The sequence below is a fragment of the Sturnira hondurensis genome, unplaced genomic scaffold, assembly GCF_014824575.4.
Source record: "Sturnira hondurensis isolate 20B ecotype Veracruz unplaced genomic scaffold, ASM1482457v3 Scaffold0000867, whole genome shotgun sequence".
NCBI classification, from domain to species: Eukaryota; Metazoa; Chordata; class Mammalia; order Chiroptera; family Phyllostomidae; genus Sturnira; species Sturnira hondurensis.
Genome location: NW_028073498.1, coordinates 2,621,098 through 2,638,754, shown reverse-complemented (window position 1 = coordinate 2,638,754; position 17,657 = coordinate 2,621,098). Strand labels below are relative to the sequence as shown.

General features: G+C 46.8%; 1 protein-coding gene across 3 annotated transcripts in view; it reads left to right on the top strand.

Moving 5' to 3' along the window:
- The window catches only part of FGD5 (FYVE, RhoGEF and PH domain containing 5), a 116,981-nt gene that overhangs the window by 12,232 nt on the left and 87,092 nt on the right, over window positions 1-17,657 (top strand). The gene's annotated exons all lie outside the window — the stretch shown is intronic.

Sequence of the window (17,657 nt, the reverse complement as noted above, 5' to 3'; positions counted from 1 at the left end):
CCAAAATGGTTGTGATTTTAAAGGAAATCCTGACCCTTTCCCCGAGTGTGGGCTCGCTCAGCCTAGTCCCTCACAGCTGTTGCTGCCGGGACTTCCTGCCGGACCTGCAGCAATGGATAGGTAAGAGTGATTTGCCATTAGCACTAGCGTCAGCGTAGATGCTTGAGGTGTTTGTATGGTTTATTCTCCTGAGTTTTTATATGGTCCCCCTCTCTGGCTGTACCTTCTCCCTACCCCAAGCCTGGACAAGGCTGTTATTAATTAGTTCTTTCTAGGATGAAAACATTTGTTTGCTGGAGCAGAGGCAAACACCTATCCTGCTGGAGGTCCCAGGTTTAGTTTGGAGAATATGGATGTGTGGGAACTCTTAGAGGGCGAGAGGAAAAGAGCCAACAAGGTCATTGCATTAATGGTTATCAGCAGGATTTGATGAGACCCAACCCTGGGTGAGTGCCTCCTAGCGTTAATGAAAATGAAACGAAGCTTTGAAACCATAAAATCTCCATGCTGGAAAGCATATCAAAGGGCATATGGTCAAACCTCCCACCCCTAACAGGTTTCTCTCTTAACCCAGTCTCTACCTGAATTCCTCGAGCCACAAGAAACTCACCACCTCTCAGAGCTGCCTTCTCTGTTGCTAGACACTCTGATTAAGTTTTTCTTTCTGACTGAATTAAAGCTATCTCCATCTGATAGCCCTAACCCACTCATGCTGGCTCTTCCTTCTGAAGCCAGGTGAGTGAGCCCATGTCCTCTTTTGTGTGACAGCCACTTAGAAATTGAACTCTGCTTCTGTAGAATCAATTTCGTGGCTGGAGGGGACCTTTAGACAATATTTGATCCTCTTACAGAGGAGGAAACTGAGGCGCACAGAGGGAAAGGGACTTGCCAAGGGTCTCTCAGCACGTTAGTGGAGAAATCAGTGCTAGAGTTTAGATTTCCCAACTCTTCCAGGAGTTTGCAGTGAATTGTGCTGCTGGATGCCGAGTCTGGTTGTGCATGCAGCACAGTCCGCAACCCCAGGGCACATTCACCTTTTGGTCTACACTTGGTGCCCTCTGGGGTTGTGCAGTGCGCAGGCTATTTTGCCATGAGCGAAGGCACCGTTGTCTTGATCTGTAATTTATCCAAAAGACAAAGATTCCTTCATCCAAACTAACATGACAATAAGGGAATAAAATACCCAGGAAAATGCCAGTGCTACCATATCTTGACTGCGTACTGTGTGCTGTGTGCTGTGTGCTTACACTGTGCTAGGTGGCTTTCCCTGCACATCTCACATTTGATGCTACGGCCTGGGGCATTGGTTGAGTATCCTGTCAGACTCTGAATTTCCAAAGCTCTGCCCCCCACTCTGATACTGTTTCACCAGAGGCCAGACTGACTGAGATAAATCTCCCATGCAGGAACCACATCCTCTTGGACATCAATCAGTGAGCAAAGCTTTCTTCCGTTTTCCGGCATGAAGCAGATGGAAGCAGAGTGGGAGAAAAATCCCCGCTTTGGGCTGGAACAGGTCTGGGCAAGGGAGGTTTCAGACACGGCAAGTTGAGAGGCACAAGGGACTGCCAAGGGGGTGGGGGGCCCTCTGCTGCTTCGCCTGAATGGGAGCTTTGAGAATCGTAGTGGAGGGTGCTGCTGATATGAGACAGGCCCCGGGGTGCTTTGGGTCGGACGGGACGAGAGGGTAGGGAGGCGGTTTCTTCTTCCTCCTGCTACGTATCCTGCCCTATACCTTGAGTAAGTTTGACTGTTAGAGGCAGAAGCCAAATACATATCAGCAGTGCTGAAAGAGCTGGGGAGCAGTGTATCGGGGACAAGGGTTTAAAGCCCACTCAGCCACTGACTTGCTGTGGGGTCTCGGGGAGGGCAGGGCATAGTTTCCTCATCTGTAAAATGGGAAGGTTGGAGCAGATCTGTATTTCTCGTCATTGACCTTTCCTGCACCGCCTTTACATTTCTCTTATACCACTTACACTCTCACCTGCCCATTATTTGTCTTTCAAACAGTCCATCTTTTTTACTTGACAAAAAGTATTTAGAAAGGAAATTTTATGTCGCTGTTAGAAAGTGGAAAAAGTATCAGTTGCCATCAGTAGAAGGCAATTGTACAAATAAAATACAAAGGAAAATAAAACAACAGGTACAATGTAGCTTGAGGTTCTTACTTGCCAAGGCTGGAAGCCGGAGGCTGGGGGCCCTTTGTTAAACAGGGAGCAGCGTCACCGGCATCCTGGCACCACACGGAGACTTTCTACCTGGCACAATCCAAAGGACTCATGCATAGGGCTGAAAAGTGGTGTGGTTTAATGTTATTTAAACCCAATCCTTTTTCCACTAAAATACCTCTGTTCAAGAAAGGGCAGAGCATATAATAGAATTCAGAGAGCCCTTAGGGACCCCTGAATCGGAGCAGCAGCTCAGGGGCTAATGGATGATGATAAAGTTTCTTCCATGCAGTTACTTCCTCTGAGATTTGTATACACAGATAATAACATTTTAGGAGCTATAATATTCTTACTAACAGTCTTCCATCTCATAAAATAAAATTGTATATGTGCACATTACCTACGTACATTTCTCCCATGCTATACAAAAAAGGTTTTGTCATCCTTTAAATTGTATCTGCAAACAGTTTTTTTCTCTAAATTGGCCTTTTTGGGGGAAAAAGGGACTAGAGATACTGTCCAACATTCTTGCTTTTCAAATAGGATGTTCTATGTCCTCGGTCCGTGCTCCTGGTTGGGGAACCTAGTCCTGACTTCTGAATGTCCGTGTGGCACCTCACTGCGTTGGCTATTCACTTGGAGCCTAAAAATGCAGGTTGATGACCGGGGTTTTTGTGATTCCACGCGAGTAGGTGATTTTGAGCTTCACAAGCGTCTGGAAGGAAAGAACTGTGATTAAGTGCCTGTCTTTGGCAACCACTGTGTTTTGAATACACTTACAAAATACCCATTTGTTGCAAAACACTACAAAACTCGTTTGTCCTAAGTGTCTCATTCAAAGCCCTGTAATTGTATGGGGTTTTTTTTGCATGATGTTAAGTCCACCTTAAGCACAGCATTATACATCAGCACAGATCTCTGATGCTGCTTTCCCCAACATGTCATAGTGAAAATATTCAAACTTACAAAAAAGTTGGTTTTGTAGTGAATGTTCATATACTCACCCCCTAGCATATGCCATTAACATATTCCCACACTGACTTTCTCTCATCTCTTTCTGTCCAGCACTCTTTCCATTCATTAATGCATATTGTTTTTGATGAACTGGGTTGGCCAAAAAGTCCATTTAGTTTTCTCTGTAAAATAAAAGACACATTTTTCATTTTCACCAACAACTTTATTGATTTGGATATTTTGAGTCTGTCGGTTATCTCCTGCTATTGGCTTCTAGTGGGTAGAGGCCACAGGTGCTGCTAACCATCTTCCAATGCATAAGACAGCCTCACAGCAAAGAATTACTTGGCCAAAACATCAGTATCACTGAGAAACTTTGGAAACCACTTTTGACATGTTCAATGAGTCACAGCACCGTCTCCATACACTGCACAAATCTTTTTTTTTTTTGCGTTTCAGTTGCGTTTTTACCTTTCTTGAAATAATAAAGCATAATATGCTGAAAATATTGTATATCTTTTTCCATCTTCAATATTAAAATGGCTGCACAAAACCTCACCAGTTTTATTTTTTTAATGCACGCTGATACAACAGTTGTCACAATACAATCTAACAAAATTGTTTTGAATGAAGCTAAAGACAACTAAGTGCCGCTAGAGCCATTGTACAGAAAAAAAACTGCACAAACTTTTTGGCCAGCCCAATATGTACGGCGGGTTTTTATGACTGCTGAGGGGGATATGCAGCCCAGGGAGCCTGTGAGAGCACGGTGGTTAAAGCATGTAGACTTGTGAACCAAGCTGCTGGGTTTCAGGGTGTGCTCCACGACTTATTCTGTGTGTGACCTGAGACAAGTTATTTACCTTTCTCTGTCTCAGTTTCTTCATCTGTAAAAGGGTGTAATAGTTCCTTCCTCATAATGTCATTAAAACTTACATGAGTTAATACAGCACATAGTGAAATGATCAGTTAGCTCTTCCATATTAGCTCTTACTATGTGACATGATCAAGGTCACATAGTGATGGATGCAGGATTTGAGTCCAAGGGTATAGGTGGAGACTCTGGTCCCTGTCACTGTGGAGGTATCTCTTTCGCCTTCTGTCTCTCAAGCCTGTTCTTCTGCATGTGTTTGACATAGTGTTTAGGACATCACATCAGGAAAACCAGGCCCAGGCCCTTTGAGATTCAGCTGTGGGGTGTGGCATCAGTGTTACCTCTAACACCGCCCAAAATGGCATCAGGGCTGCAGAGCGGGGGGTTTATGGTTCTGTAATCTCAGTAGCAGGAGTGCCTGTCTCTCTGACTCTGACTGTAGCTGTTATTGCACTTGTCATTTACGACTAGATAGGCACATTAGGAATTTCCAGCCCCATTTCCAAGTGAGAAAAACTGAGGCCCAGTGAAGTGATATAAATTATCGTCTGTCACAAAAGTATTAAGTAGTCCAACTAAGATTTGAAACTAACTCTTTCTTACCCTCAATCTGCTGCCGTTCTCTCTATCCTGTTTCTGTGGCTGCAAAATGTTAGCTGATGGTCTTCATCCAACAGCTGAGTGTCTGTCCCCCTGGCAGGAGACAGGCTAGTACAGCCATGAGCGAAATGTTGGCTTTGTTTGCTGGTCCAAAAGGCTACAGGAAAAACAGGAGGACACTTGCATGTCTTCTCTGATGGCTGGTGGGTTTGTTGCTCTGTTGGCAACTCACCAAGAAGACTGATAAGCCTTCCTGGAACTTGCTAATTTGGTACTCAAATGTCCTTCCCTCCCTCAGTGCCACCATGGAGACCCTTGCCCTCCTGTGGTCAGTTGTGCCTGTGAAGCAACCAGCGCTCTGGGTCTGGAACAGGCCATCTGTTTGGGATCTGCTGCTCGTTAAGGGAGCTTCAGATGATTCAGCCCACCTGGGCGCAACAGCGCATGAGTGTTCGTGCCTTCCAGAGAGAGCTAGGGCAGGTCGGAGACCCAGTGTTTCATTACTACCTTCTCCCAGCCTGGGGTCCTTACAGAGCTGTTCTATGTTAAAATGAAGCTCAGATTACAAGCCAAAGAGTTTGTGGATTGGCCACATTATACAGAATGCATATGAGGATAAGGAGTGGGAAAATACAGGTAATTGAATATTTTGGCTAACCGACGATTACCATTTGAGGAGTAATTCTGGCTAAGGAACTGTGCCAAGGGAAGTGTGGAAGGAGAGGGCCAGGTGGACCAGGCACCGTGGCTGGCTTCAGTGGACTTATAATTCGATGGGGGGAGGGGGCCTTCCTGAAATGTGAGTAGAAAATGCTCAGGGCCAAAAGAATAGGAGTCCAGAGGAGGGTGGACAGGGTGGCATTTGAATGGATACTGGAGGAAAAGTAGGAATTTGACATAGACCGTAGGAGAAAGGTGTGAGAACATACAGAGGAATTTAGGAATATGGTTTTTAGTAGGTAAAACTGCAGTGAAAACTTATTTCTTCTTGCTTCTGGAGGTACCTTGAAATGTTTAGTCTGAAAAATGGTTCACATCATCTACAGGTATGGAGAATATACCCAGGAGATTGGGTTGATAGGCTTAAGGACTAAATTCAAACCCATCTTTTTCTAATTCCCAGTTCTTACTGTAGAATGTCACACTGGCTCAGCTCATTGACACACTCCCTGGATTTTCCTAGAGTTTGCTCAGCAGCTACTGCCCCTGCCTGCCCTCACCTGCCCTCGCCTGCCCTCGAGGCCTTTCAGTCTGGCTGGGGAGGCCAACAGAGGTCATTGGAGCCCAGTGTGACAAGGCTTTGTTAGAGGCCCCTCCAAACAGTTCTGAAGGGGTCTATTTGAGAGACACTTGAGGTGGGTATTGCCAGAGGAACAGGAGTTCGTGATGGAGACGAACAGTCGAGGAAGAACACGTCTGTGCCTGCGTCTGGTGGGTATGAAAGAACCGTGAAGTGTGCAGATGGAGCTCAGTGTTCATGTCTGTGAGATGAGGTTGGGGAGGCAGGCTGGGACCCAGCGGAGAAGGGCCACGTGTATCCGCTTGGAGTGCTAGTACATACCCACAGCGGGGACGGTGCATTGGCACAGACGCCTTGCTGGCAGGGTCGAGAGTGGAGGGGTTGGAGAGATGGGAAGCAGGGAGATTAGCCAAGAGGCTGCAGCAGTGGTCCCCCCAGAGAATACAAGGGCCAAGCAGCAGTGCTGTAGCGGGGGGGGGGGGGGGGGGGGGGGTGGNGGGGGGGGGGGGGGGGGGGGGGGGGGAGTGGAGTCTGTTTCCAGAATGTCCACAGCAACCCCGTGCTGCAGTATCAACTCCAGGGCTAGCTTATGTTTGCCTTTGCCTTTCTCTTATTCTTTTATCTGTTACATTCCGTCTGGTCCCAAATAAATAAAAGATTTGAGTTGGTTTCCAATAAAAAACATAGCAAGAAAAATAGGAATCCAGTCCATAGAAAAGAAGTTAAAGGATACAAGCCAAGTCATAAAGTTGGGGGAAGTAATTGTACGGACAGTCCAGACCAAGGACGGCGGCCACCATTAAAATTCTTAAATCCAGCACAGACATCAGCACGGAAGAGTGCTTCCTCCCTCCCCAGCCCCCAGCATCTTCAGAATGCACTGAGTATTTTGCTGAAGTGATTCCCCGAGAGAGTAAATCCTGACTTTTATTTTTTACAACATAAAAAATAAAAATATTTTGTACTGCAGCAACAAATATATGCATCATTTTAATGCATCATTTTAAAACAAAGGTGATTTACAGCCTCAGCTCTAAATTCCTTGGGTGGGAGGGGAAGATGTGGCCCAGCCGCCTCAGAGCCTCCTGCTGACTAATTCCATCGGTGCTGAGAGCTTCGTGGATTTTCGGCACATCCCCAGCCATAGTTTTCATTGCTATCTTTGTATCTGCCTGTAAGCTGGGAGTCTTCCTATTATTATTATGTTTTTGACAAATGAACTCATGCAGAGCTTTCATTAAGTTTCATTGAAAGGACCTGGAAATGCCATAAAAATTATTACAATCTCAAAACCATCACATTCCTAATGCGTGTGGCTGGGCTTCTTGTTGAAATTGACTGATGAGAATATTTGGTTTTTAATTTTCTGACTTAAAATAAGACCATCTGCAGCTGTTTCTTTTAGCAATAATTTTTAATTAAATGCAATAAAATTTACAGGGAAAGGACCCTAATAAGAAAATCGTGTCGGGAACACACTCATTGTAACATTTGCTAGTGTGATATTAAGGCCCCCAACTATTTTTCTCCCTTGCAGAGCTGTAACATAGACGGAATCCTGGTGAAGTGTTAATCACAATGTGGTTTTACCTTCATAAAATCAGGGTTTCCCCCTGTGGGAGGTGTGAAGATGATTCTCACTAATAGAAGACAGTCTTGTTGAGTGAGTGCTTTGGCGAAATGTCAGCAGCAGGTCTCCTGGACCAGCTGAGCCCCAGAGGAGCAGTGAGGTCTTTGTTCCAGCCCAGTTGGAATGGTGCGGGATGTACAATATTGCGGCCTCCCTGTTCCCCGCCTATTGATTAGGGATGAGCAAATCATGCATAGGATGCAGCCAAAGAGAAAAGTCATCTCTGGGTTTGATGCATTCCTTCAGTAAATCTGTGCCAAGTGCCTACTAGGTGCTAGGCACTACTGCTCTGTGAGCTTTATATAAGCTGACGGAATCCCTGCCCTCACAGAACTGGTATTCTGGGGAGAGCCAGACAGTAAACAAACTAATAAGTAAATGAGATGATCGTAGATAACGAGATCATTCTTTGGAGATGAGATGATTCTTTTATGAAAAAGGGAAAAAAAGCAATGTGATAGAAAGTGACTGGTAGAAGGGACACTTTAGATGGTGTGGTCAGGGAAGGCTTCTCTGAGGAAGTGACATTTGAGTAAAACCCGAAGGATCATCAGACATCGTCAGAGAGGAGGGCATTCTAGGCAGTGGGAACAGCAGGGACAAAACCCCGAAACTGAAAGCCCTTACAGGGTTTGTGAAGCCAGTATGGATGGACTACAGGGCACAGGGGAAGAGTGGTGGGGGGTGGGGTAGGCAAGGGCCCATGTAAAAGATTTGAATTTCACTTTCACGAGATGCCATTGGAGGGAAGTGTTAGGATCCAAAAATATTTGAATTATCTGAACTCTTCAGACCATCTCACAGAACTTGTACATTTAGGGTCAGAACAGCAGATAATTTGAAAATGTAGCAAAGAATATTTGCTCTTCAGAATGGTTCTGGGAGTGTAAAGAGGCCCCTGCTCTGACTCCTGGTTATGTGGGTTTAGAGTTTCTGGGTCTCAGGCCTTTCTCCCTCTTGTAACTGCTCTGAAGTGGCTTGGAATTAGCAGGTTTGAGTTCCCCATCTGAATGCTCTTTACAGAAGATGGTGGTGGTGTTACAGGGAATGGAGAGGAGGCTAAGCCCAGCCACACCGGAGAAAGGGTGGAGGTGATAAGGTTGGGGTGTTTCTTGAGAAGGAATGTGCTGCATTCGGACTTGTACTGCCTGTGGGAGCTGATTTGATCTGTGGGCCATGGGGAAGTGTTGAAAGTTTTAGAGAAAGGGAGTGGCATAATCAGCCAGTTCTGTAGCACAGTTATTGTCAGCTGTGTGGGGAAGGTATCTAAACATTAAAGGATGGAGGCATGACAGCAGGACCTGGCTTCTTCAGCCTCTGCAGGAAGGTGCCTCCCAGCACAGCTACCGCACAGTCGCTCAGAGCCCAGTCTCTGGCTGTCTGGAACACGCCAGTATAGAGTTCTCAGGATGGCATCTAGGCAGCACAGATGACAGAATCAGAGAGCAGTGTGGCCCAGAAGGAAGAGACAATGAGCTTGAGTCCCGCTCTACCTTTACCTAACCTCAGTTTTCTCACCTGTCCAGGGGGTACGATGGTGGTCCCTTCATCACTGAGCTATCATGAGGAGTCAGAGGTAGTGCATGTGCAAGGGTTTTGTCAGGTCTTAAAAATAGTACTGTCAGTCTGGACCTTTGCTGCTGGAAGAACATATGCTGCTGTGTACCACAGCACTTGAGGCTTTCTGGAGTGTTCACTCTATGCCAGGCACTGTCTTAGGCTCTATCCATATAGTCACTCGGTCTGAAAAAACAACCCTGCCATATAGATACTTAAAAAAAAAACCCTACACTCAGCAGATGAGGAAACTGAGGTAAAGAACTTCAGTAAAGAGCCCAAGATTACACAGCTAGTCAGCAGATCCAGGATTTTTACCCCGGCAGCGTCCAGCACCCATGCTCTCAGCTGTGCTGTGAGGGTCTCACTCGCTTTATGTGCATCATGTCGTTTAACTTGCTGCATGTCCCTTGGGAAGTAGTCGTTCAGTCTTACTGTTCCAATAGAAGAGGTAACTGAGTCTCAGAGGGGCGACACAGCTTTTAAAGCAGTGAGCAGTGGAGCTAGGAGCAGAAGGAGGGTATCTCCTGGTATGGGTTCTTCCCTCTTTCTGTTTCACCCACATTGAGAATTTCCCACTTGGAATTGACCCTCTAGGTGTCAAAGGTGAGGACACACAATGGGATATGAATTTTCAAAGTTAAAATTTCTTTATTATAAGACATCTTATGACCGTCTACTTGCGTAGGTCCTCATGGCCAGGAAATGATGTAAGAACTATATATAGAGAGAACTGCACACACAATTGCAGTAACAATCAATGAGATGATATTATGCAGAAGGTTAAGGCCTCCTTGGGTTGCCTGGCTAGGCTCTGGCAGAGCCCTGGGGAATTTATCATGTGTGTTTACGATACTCTAGGTCAATGGGACAAAAAGCTCATAATAATTTCTGAGTGATGAATTCATATGTTTCATTTGATTGAACAGCCCCAAGACTGTTCAGCCTCCAAGAGATGAAAGCAGCCTCTGAGCCATGTGTTGAGGAATTGTGAGCTCGTGGCTGAGCATCGCAGTGCTCTCCAGACTTGGAGATGCATGTGCCTTTGGCTGTTTTCCTGCAAGACAAAAGTCTCAGAGTTGAGATTGTTTCTCAGGATGACGTGGCTTGTCTCTGTGTAAACAGACCCACTCTCTACATGCATGGGATTTGTCTGGAACCTGGATAGGGCCCGAGGGAAATCCAGGTCATGGTGTGACCCAAGAACTTCAGATTGTAGACTTGCTTGTGTGACTGTTATTAAGAAATCAAGATGCACAGAAAAAGACCCCTGCCTTACAGAATCTGCTCAGAGACCGTAAGTTCTACTGTATTCATTTATGATGAGGCTGTCTTATATTGAGCAATGTCCTGTGAGGTAATGAGCTCCCCATCATGATCAGTACTTAAGAATAATAATAAAGCTCTCCACATGGTTGGTGGAAAGGATCCTAGAATGTATTATGAGGCTGTTGTAACTTGCACAGGCCAGGAAATCTGAGCTCTCGGGGTCATTTTTGGCTGGGCAGACAGAGTCCCAAGGGAGCGAGTGTGTTGCTATAAGTACTGCCTCAGAACCCCCTGAAAGGTATCCAGGCCCCAAGGCTGGAGAGGCCCCAGAAGACTAGGAATACTCAATGTCAGCTCTGAGACCAGTTCTAGAAGGTGCCTCCTTTACGGTGAAGCACGTTTTTCGTGCCATTGCCCACTGTAGCCAAATCCTCTGAAACGTTGCGGCTTACCTGCTGAAAAGGCGGTGCGCAGAGAGGGTAGAATAGCCCTGGGTTCTGACCCGCCTCGGGAGAAGTTCTTCCAGAGTCAAGAGCCTGGGCACATATAAGCAATGGGAAATAGGTTATTTTGTGTTCTCAGGGGACTCCCTCACCCACAGTCTCTAGTTTTCACACTTAGTGTTGCAGCAGAATCCTTTTTCAAATGAAATCTTGCTAGGAACCCCAACATAGAACCCAAGTTATTATACTTCTCTTTCATAAGTTCAAATTTTTAGTGCTTCATAGGAACTCAATGAGATTGCCACGATGAATAGAAATCTTGAAAACTGGATGTTATGGATTGCAGTGCTGCTCAGCCTACTCAGGGGAGACGATTGAGCCAAGCGGTGTATTGTGGGGGTTTGAGAGCAGGTTTTCTAGAGCTGAAGGCTGGGTTCAAATCCCAGCTCTGCCAGTTACTAGCTGTTTATCCTTGAGCAAATTACTTAACCTCTCTGTGCGTTAGCCACCTTGTGTGTAAAAATAGGGCACATGGCACTACCTACCTAAAGAAGTTGTGATCTTTGACTGGGTTATCAGTTACAGAGGATAGAGCCAGAGCTGCCTGCATTTTTAGATGCCCAATACACTTCAGCTGTTCTTATTAACACTGTGACAGTGTCTGAATCTACGAAATTCCTAGAAGACATTCGTGAATCTTCACCCACAGAAACCCTCATAAGGGTTTCTGAGGAATGCGGTTTGCAGTTCCAATGCGGAATGAGATTTGGAAACCTCACCTCATTGCATGTAATACAGGCATGTTCCTCTTAATAAATGCTGTCAGGTATACATATTTATGTCTTTTTCAACAATAATTTAATCAGTGGTTTACAGCACCCTGTGCCAGACACAGTAGGAGAAGTGGAGAAATGGTAGTTTCTGCCCATCTTTCAGAAACAGGCCTTTTGTTCTGTTGTGGGGGAGAAGGTTTGGCAAGTTAAGAAGCAGTTCAAGGGTAAATAACTATTGGTTCATAAACTCCAGAATTACGATAACCCTTCACCCTCTCTGCTGTATGAGAATGGAAATGAAATTAACCACGTGAATTGGGGAAAGGAAGCAACACTCAGCAGATTCCACTGTCTGCGGATGTATTATATATGCGTGTACTCTCCACTGCTTTTATACGCTGATCAGCCCCATTTACAGGTAAGAAAACTGAGGCTAGAGGACATCATCTGGCAGAAAAGGGAAATGGAACCCTGAGCCAGCACAGGAAAGCAGGTCCCTACCCACTGAGCAGCGCTTGCCCCACCTCAGGTGTCAGTGAGTCACCCTCACCATGGGTGTACAAAGGACTAGGTGTGCCCCTTCCAGAGGCTATCTTGGAGATTCCTTTGGTGAGTCAGAAAACCGGACTAGAAAACCCAGAAAGTTCAGAAAGTCATGAGACTTTTTTTTAAAAAGAAGTTTGTACCCTTTTGTTTTAGATTTTATTTATTTATCTTTAGAGAGGAAGAGAAGGAGAGAAATATCAATGGTTGCCTCTCGTGAGTCCCCTGCTGGGAACTGGCCTGCAACCCAGGCATGTGCCCTGACTGGGAATTGAACTACGATCATGTGGTTCACAGGCCCAAGCTCAATCCACTGAGCTACACCAGCCAGGGCTTAGAAAGTCATGAGACTTTGATGTGCCCACTTCATACTTGAGAGTTTGTAAAGCTTTCCCATGCAGGTTAGCTCCATTGGTTCTCCCAACACTCACTGTAAGACACGGATTACAAGCACAGTTGAACCGAAGACCTGAAGGAGTTTCGGGGTAGCCAGGCAGAGTTATTTTCCAGGTGGGGCCTTGGGTAAGACATTTTGCTGGGAGGCTTCTCAGTCTCCTCGACTGTAAAAGGGGGATATCGGTAGTGACAGGTGACTAGTGGTGAATAGTGACCTATGCCAGGTGCTGGGTGCAGGGCCCAGTATGCAGTGGGTTCTTGGTGTATATAATTATGGTTATTATATGATTGTACCTGCTGTGAGGAAAGGACCTGAGGCAGTCAGTGTAGGAGACGTTCCCTGTAAGACCGAGGGTTTGGGTAATACCAGCGTAGGAATAATGAAGAACAGAAAAAGAACTGGAGACTCAAAGACTATTGTCCAAGATCACATAGCCAGCAGGTGGCAAAGTGACCTTAAAACTTAGGAGTGCCTGCTATGAAGCCACCATGCCACGTGTTCTGTGGGAATTGAGGTGGACAAAGATGGGTCTCTGGGACTGACCCAGGACAGGGTGTGGCAGGTCCTGGGCCACACCTGGAGTTGCTTTGGGGGATAACAGAAGAAAGGAGGGTGATGTCATGCAACTGGGGATTGTTCTGGGCCCACGCTTCCCTCTCGGGAAGCTCCTTGTAGATGCTGCATCTGGTTTCCAGGGAGGTCCCTGGTCCAAACCCAAGTTTCCTTGCCGGCCTGAGGCCAGAGGTCAAGGCTGGGTTCAGAGCTGCTGAGTGAGTCAGTGGCTCGTAGGGATTAAAGTTTAGGCGGCTGTTCAGCCTGTGGGATGAAGAGCCACCCCCAACTCCAGGCCGCTAGGTTTCCATCCAAGGCTGACTAACGGCACTTGTGGTGAAAGAGGCATTTGTGCTGACTTTGGTCTTTCTTTGACCTTCCCTTGTACCCCAGTGTCGGGGAGAGATGTTCAGGATGTCACCAAGCCTGTCTGAACTCCCTCAGTTTACAGAAGAGAAAACTGAGGCCCAGTGAAGGGACTCGGTTCCTTGATTTCTGCTTCCAATAGGTAAGCCGCTTCCCTGTTAAGTGCATGAGGTAATTATGGAGAGGACAGGGAGGACAAGGGAAAGACATGACATTCTGATGGGAGAATTTCAGACACTGTATGAAATGCTTGAAGCAGTTTTCTGGAACAGATAGCTTTCTTTGTGTTCCTCAGTCCCCAGCAGGTGACGCCACCCTTGCTGACCTCCTGTACCCAGGATGCATCCCTTTCTCCTTTGCACCTCTGTGTAGAATCTGCCTGCTGTGTTGTTTGCGTAACCTTCTCCCTCACTGCTCTGTGAGCCCTTCCTCGGCACCACCACCTACAACTGATCTGTGTGCCCAGCACTTAGCATACAGCTTGGTACCCAGAGGGAGCTCAATAAAAGTTTGTTAAATGGATATCTTTGGGGGATAATTGTGTTAGCTCAGAGGGGCACACTCACACTCCACCAGGATAGGACTTTCCACAGATTCTTCCCAAACCCCAGTGGTGCTCTGGGTGCTGGGTCAAGAGAAACAAGGCAGGCTGACAGTCAGCTGGGGGAGATGGACACAAATGCCTGGTATCAGAGTTAATTATTTAAATTCAACTGTGCAGAGTGCTGTAAAGAAGTGCAGGCAGTTCTAAGGGCTTCCAAGAGGTGCCTTGAGCTGAAGAAGACCTCTGAGAAAATGAGACTTGGGCTTGGTCCTGAAATGTGATGAGGAATTAACTCGATAGAGGGAGAGGGTCAGGAAGAACATTCCAGGTGTCCAGGGAACCAAGAGTACACAAAGACCCTGTGGGAAAGGTTCAGTTACCTTTCCCATTTTACACATGAGGAAATGGAGGCTCAGAACAGGGACATGACTTGCCTAAGGCCACACAGGTAACAAGAGATGAGGCTGTGGTTTGCATGCAGGTCTGACTCCAGAGCCCAGGCCCTTTCTTCTGCCAGCTCTGCCCTGAACAGGCAGGAAGCCTGAGGTGGCCTGTATGACATCATAGTCTGTTGGGCCAAAGCCCTTGCTTCCCCCTGGGAAGGTGGACTCCACACACTCATTGCTCCACGCCTTCCCCACACCCAGGAGCTCATCCACACCTAGATCCTTCTTTTTCTCATTTGCTCTGCACTTCATCTGTCTTTGCATCACCTACCTATGTGACTTGGGCCTGTTTCCTCAGCTGTACTGTGGGGGATCATGCAACCGACTTTCCCAAGCTCCTAACAGTCTGGGATTTTACCACATGTATGCGTGACCTTGGAAAACTTCCATGAGCCAAAAGTCTAGAAAGAAATTCTCAGACCAATTTAAGGCACATTCACTGGGCATCTGCTACGTGCCAGTCCCTGCAGGATTGAGAGCTGGGGATCACAGACAAAGCTTGGCTTTAAGGTTTGTTGGGGAGGCAAATTCACAAACAGCTGACTGAATGCTGTTATAAGCCTGGTAGGAAAATGAACAACATTCTGGCAGCACAGGAGAGGACAAGTGCACTGAAGAAAAGACCTCCCTGAGGAGTTTGCAGGGTTCAAATTGGACATTTGAGCTGAGCTTGAAGGGCAAACAAGTCTGCATGGTGAAAAAGTATGGGAAGGGCATTACAAACGGAACGGATGGCATGTGCAAAGGCACACAGTCATAAACAGCCTGAGCGTGCAAAGGCTGAGGACAAGTGCACAGTGGCCAGACTGCATGTGGTAGCGAGTGACCAAATGTGAGAGTTTAAAGCCACCGGCTTGAGGTTCTGAAGTACAGAGGGTAGACTCAGAGGCTGAGAGTGCCTTCCAGTCAGCATGGGTGCCCTGAGATTCCCAGTGAGGGGCTCTCTGTGTCTTTATAGTCGTCAAAGGAGTGCCCCCTGCTGCCCTTTATAGCCTCCATTGAAATTATGCGAGATTCCCTGCCCCCACAGTTGGAGAAGGGAAGGTATGGATGTAACAGTGTCTTTTGAGGCTTGGAGTCCAGTCTACCTCCCAATTATCCCTGGGGAAGTGGCTACTCAACTTGCAGGGCTTCATTCTCAAGTTGCTGCAAATCAGAGATGCCTTGGTGACAGGCATAAATTAGCTTCCCTTGAATAGGCCAATTAGAGCTAATAATTGGGGGGGGGGGGGGNCCTTGGTGACAGGCATAAATTAGCTTCCCTTGAATAGGCCAATTAGAGCTAATAACTGGGGCGGGGGGGGGGGATGTACATAGGTGGCTTTGGTCCAAGGGCTTTCTCTAGACTGTGGCTTTTCAGAGTCCTGAGTTGGCATCTGCTCTGTCCCATCCCTATCTCTCGGCCTGAAAAGCGGCTGGGTTTTCTGCTTTATAGAAATAATGTCTATCCCTGCATGGACTCTCCTCCTCCCACAGGCTGGGAACAACCCTTGCCAGCCCTCTGAGACTCACCATATTTAAAGTGATTGATTATGGTCATTCACAAGGGTGTTCATGGTGTTCCACAGCTTGGTTTTGGGCTTAGCCTCCCTCTGAGAGTAAGAATTGGCCCAGGATATCTAGGCTCTTTTTCTCTCTGCTTCTTGCTGTAAACCATTTTGCTGTGTTCTGCTTTCTGGGCCTCTGTTTCCCAATTTGCAAAACAAAGTGTTCAGGGAAGTGATTTCTGAGGGCTGGCATATTAGTTTTTGAGATGACATATTAGTTTTCTGTTGTTGCCATAGCAGTTGACCGCACATTTATTAGCTTAAAACAACACCCATTTTTTATCTCAACAGTTCTTTAGGTTGGAAGTCCAGTGACCTGGACTGAGTACTCTGCTTGGGGTCTCACAAGGTCAAAACCAAGGTGTCAGCTGGCCTGGGCTTTTATCTGGAGGCTGGGGGGAGGGCGAATCCATTTGGAAGCGCATTCAGGTTGTTGGCCCACTTCAGTTCCATGCAGGAATGAGGTCCCTGTTTCCCTGCTGGCCTTGGGACAGGGTCTGGGTTTTGCTCCTCAAGGCTGCCTGCACACTCTCTCATCCTGCCCCTGTGACCTTCTCTGGCAGTGGCTGTTTGAGTCTTTCTCACACTTTGAATCTGTGACTACAGCTGAGAAAGTTTTGTTTAATGACCTGTGTGATAGGCCCACCCAGATAATCCAGGGCAATCTCCCTATTCTAAAGTTTGTAATCTTAAATACATCTGCAGAGTCTCTTTAGCCAGGTAATACAAAATAGCGACAGGTCCCAGCATTAGGATGTGGGCATTTTGAGGACCATGATTCTACCTATGACAGTCTGCCCTCTGACTCCATGAAGATTCATGTTGATCCCAAATGCAAAACTCATTCTATCCCAATGTCCCCAGAGATTTTATCCTGTGACATCAACTCAACAAACTCTTCTCTCATCAGTTTAGAAGTCCCACATCTCATAGTCTAAATTGTCTAATAGGCTTGGATATGGGTGAGGCCCTGGGCATTACCCATCCTGGGGCATAATCCCTCTTCATCTGTGAACCTGGGAAACCAGAGAAATAACTTACTTGTCCCCAAAATACAAGATGGAACAAGGTATGGACATTCCAGTTCAAACAGAGAAAGTGGAAAACAGAGATCCCATTTCATGGGTCCTCATACCATTCACACAAAACTAGGGGAGGAAACACACAGAACTAGCCCCTAATCTCCGCATACAGTAGCTGCCTTGTCTCTAGGACGCTGGGAGACTGCATTTGCACAGCCTTGTATCAGTTGGTTAGAAGCAATAGGGAATGCATTTGAAATGCAGCAAAAAGGATTTCGGTGGGACTTACAAGTGACGTTTGATAGGAAAAGGGTTTGCTAACTCCAGAAGAGGGAAAGCACGTGCTCTAGCACCTCCACTTCCCTTTCCTCAACACCAGGAGGTGGGACGTGCACAGATTTTCACATCAGAGCTGCCACTTTCCAGCTGCGCGGAGTTAGGGAAATCATTTTACCACACGGAGCCTTAGTCTCCTTCGCCGTAAAATGAGATGTGACTGCCTACCTCATAGACTTGTCGTGAAGATCCGGTGGGAGTAGTGTGGGAAGAGTATTTTGTAGACTCGGAACTCCTTGCAAATGGTAGCTGTACTTTTGGTCTCAGTCCTGTTGTGCCCACCCCGGGGTGCGGCTGCCGTGGCACCTTTTCCTCCTCCTTTGGAATGACCCCCCTGCCGTGCCAAGCCGACAAGAGGTGCAGGATCCTGTCTTGTGTGGCGTAGCACAGGGTCAT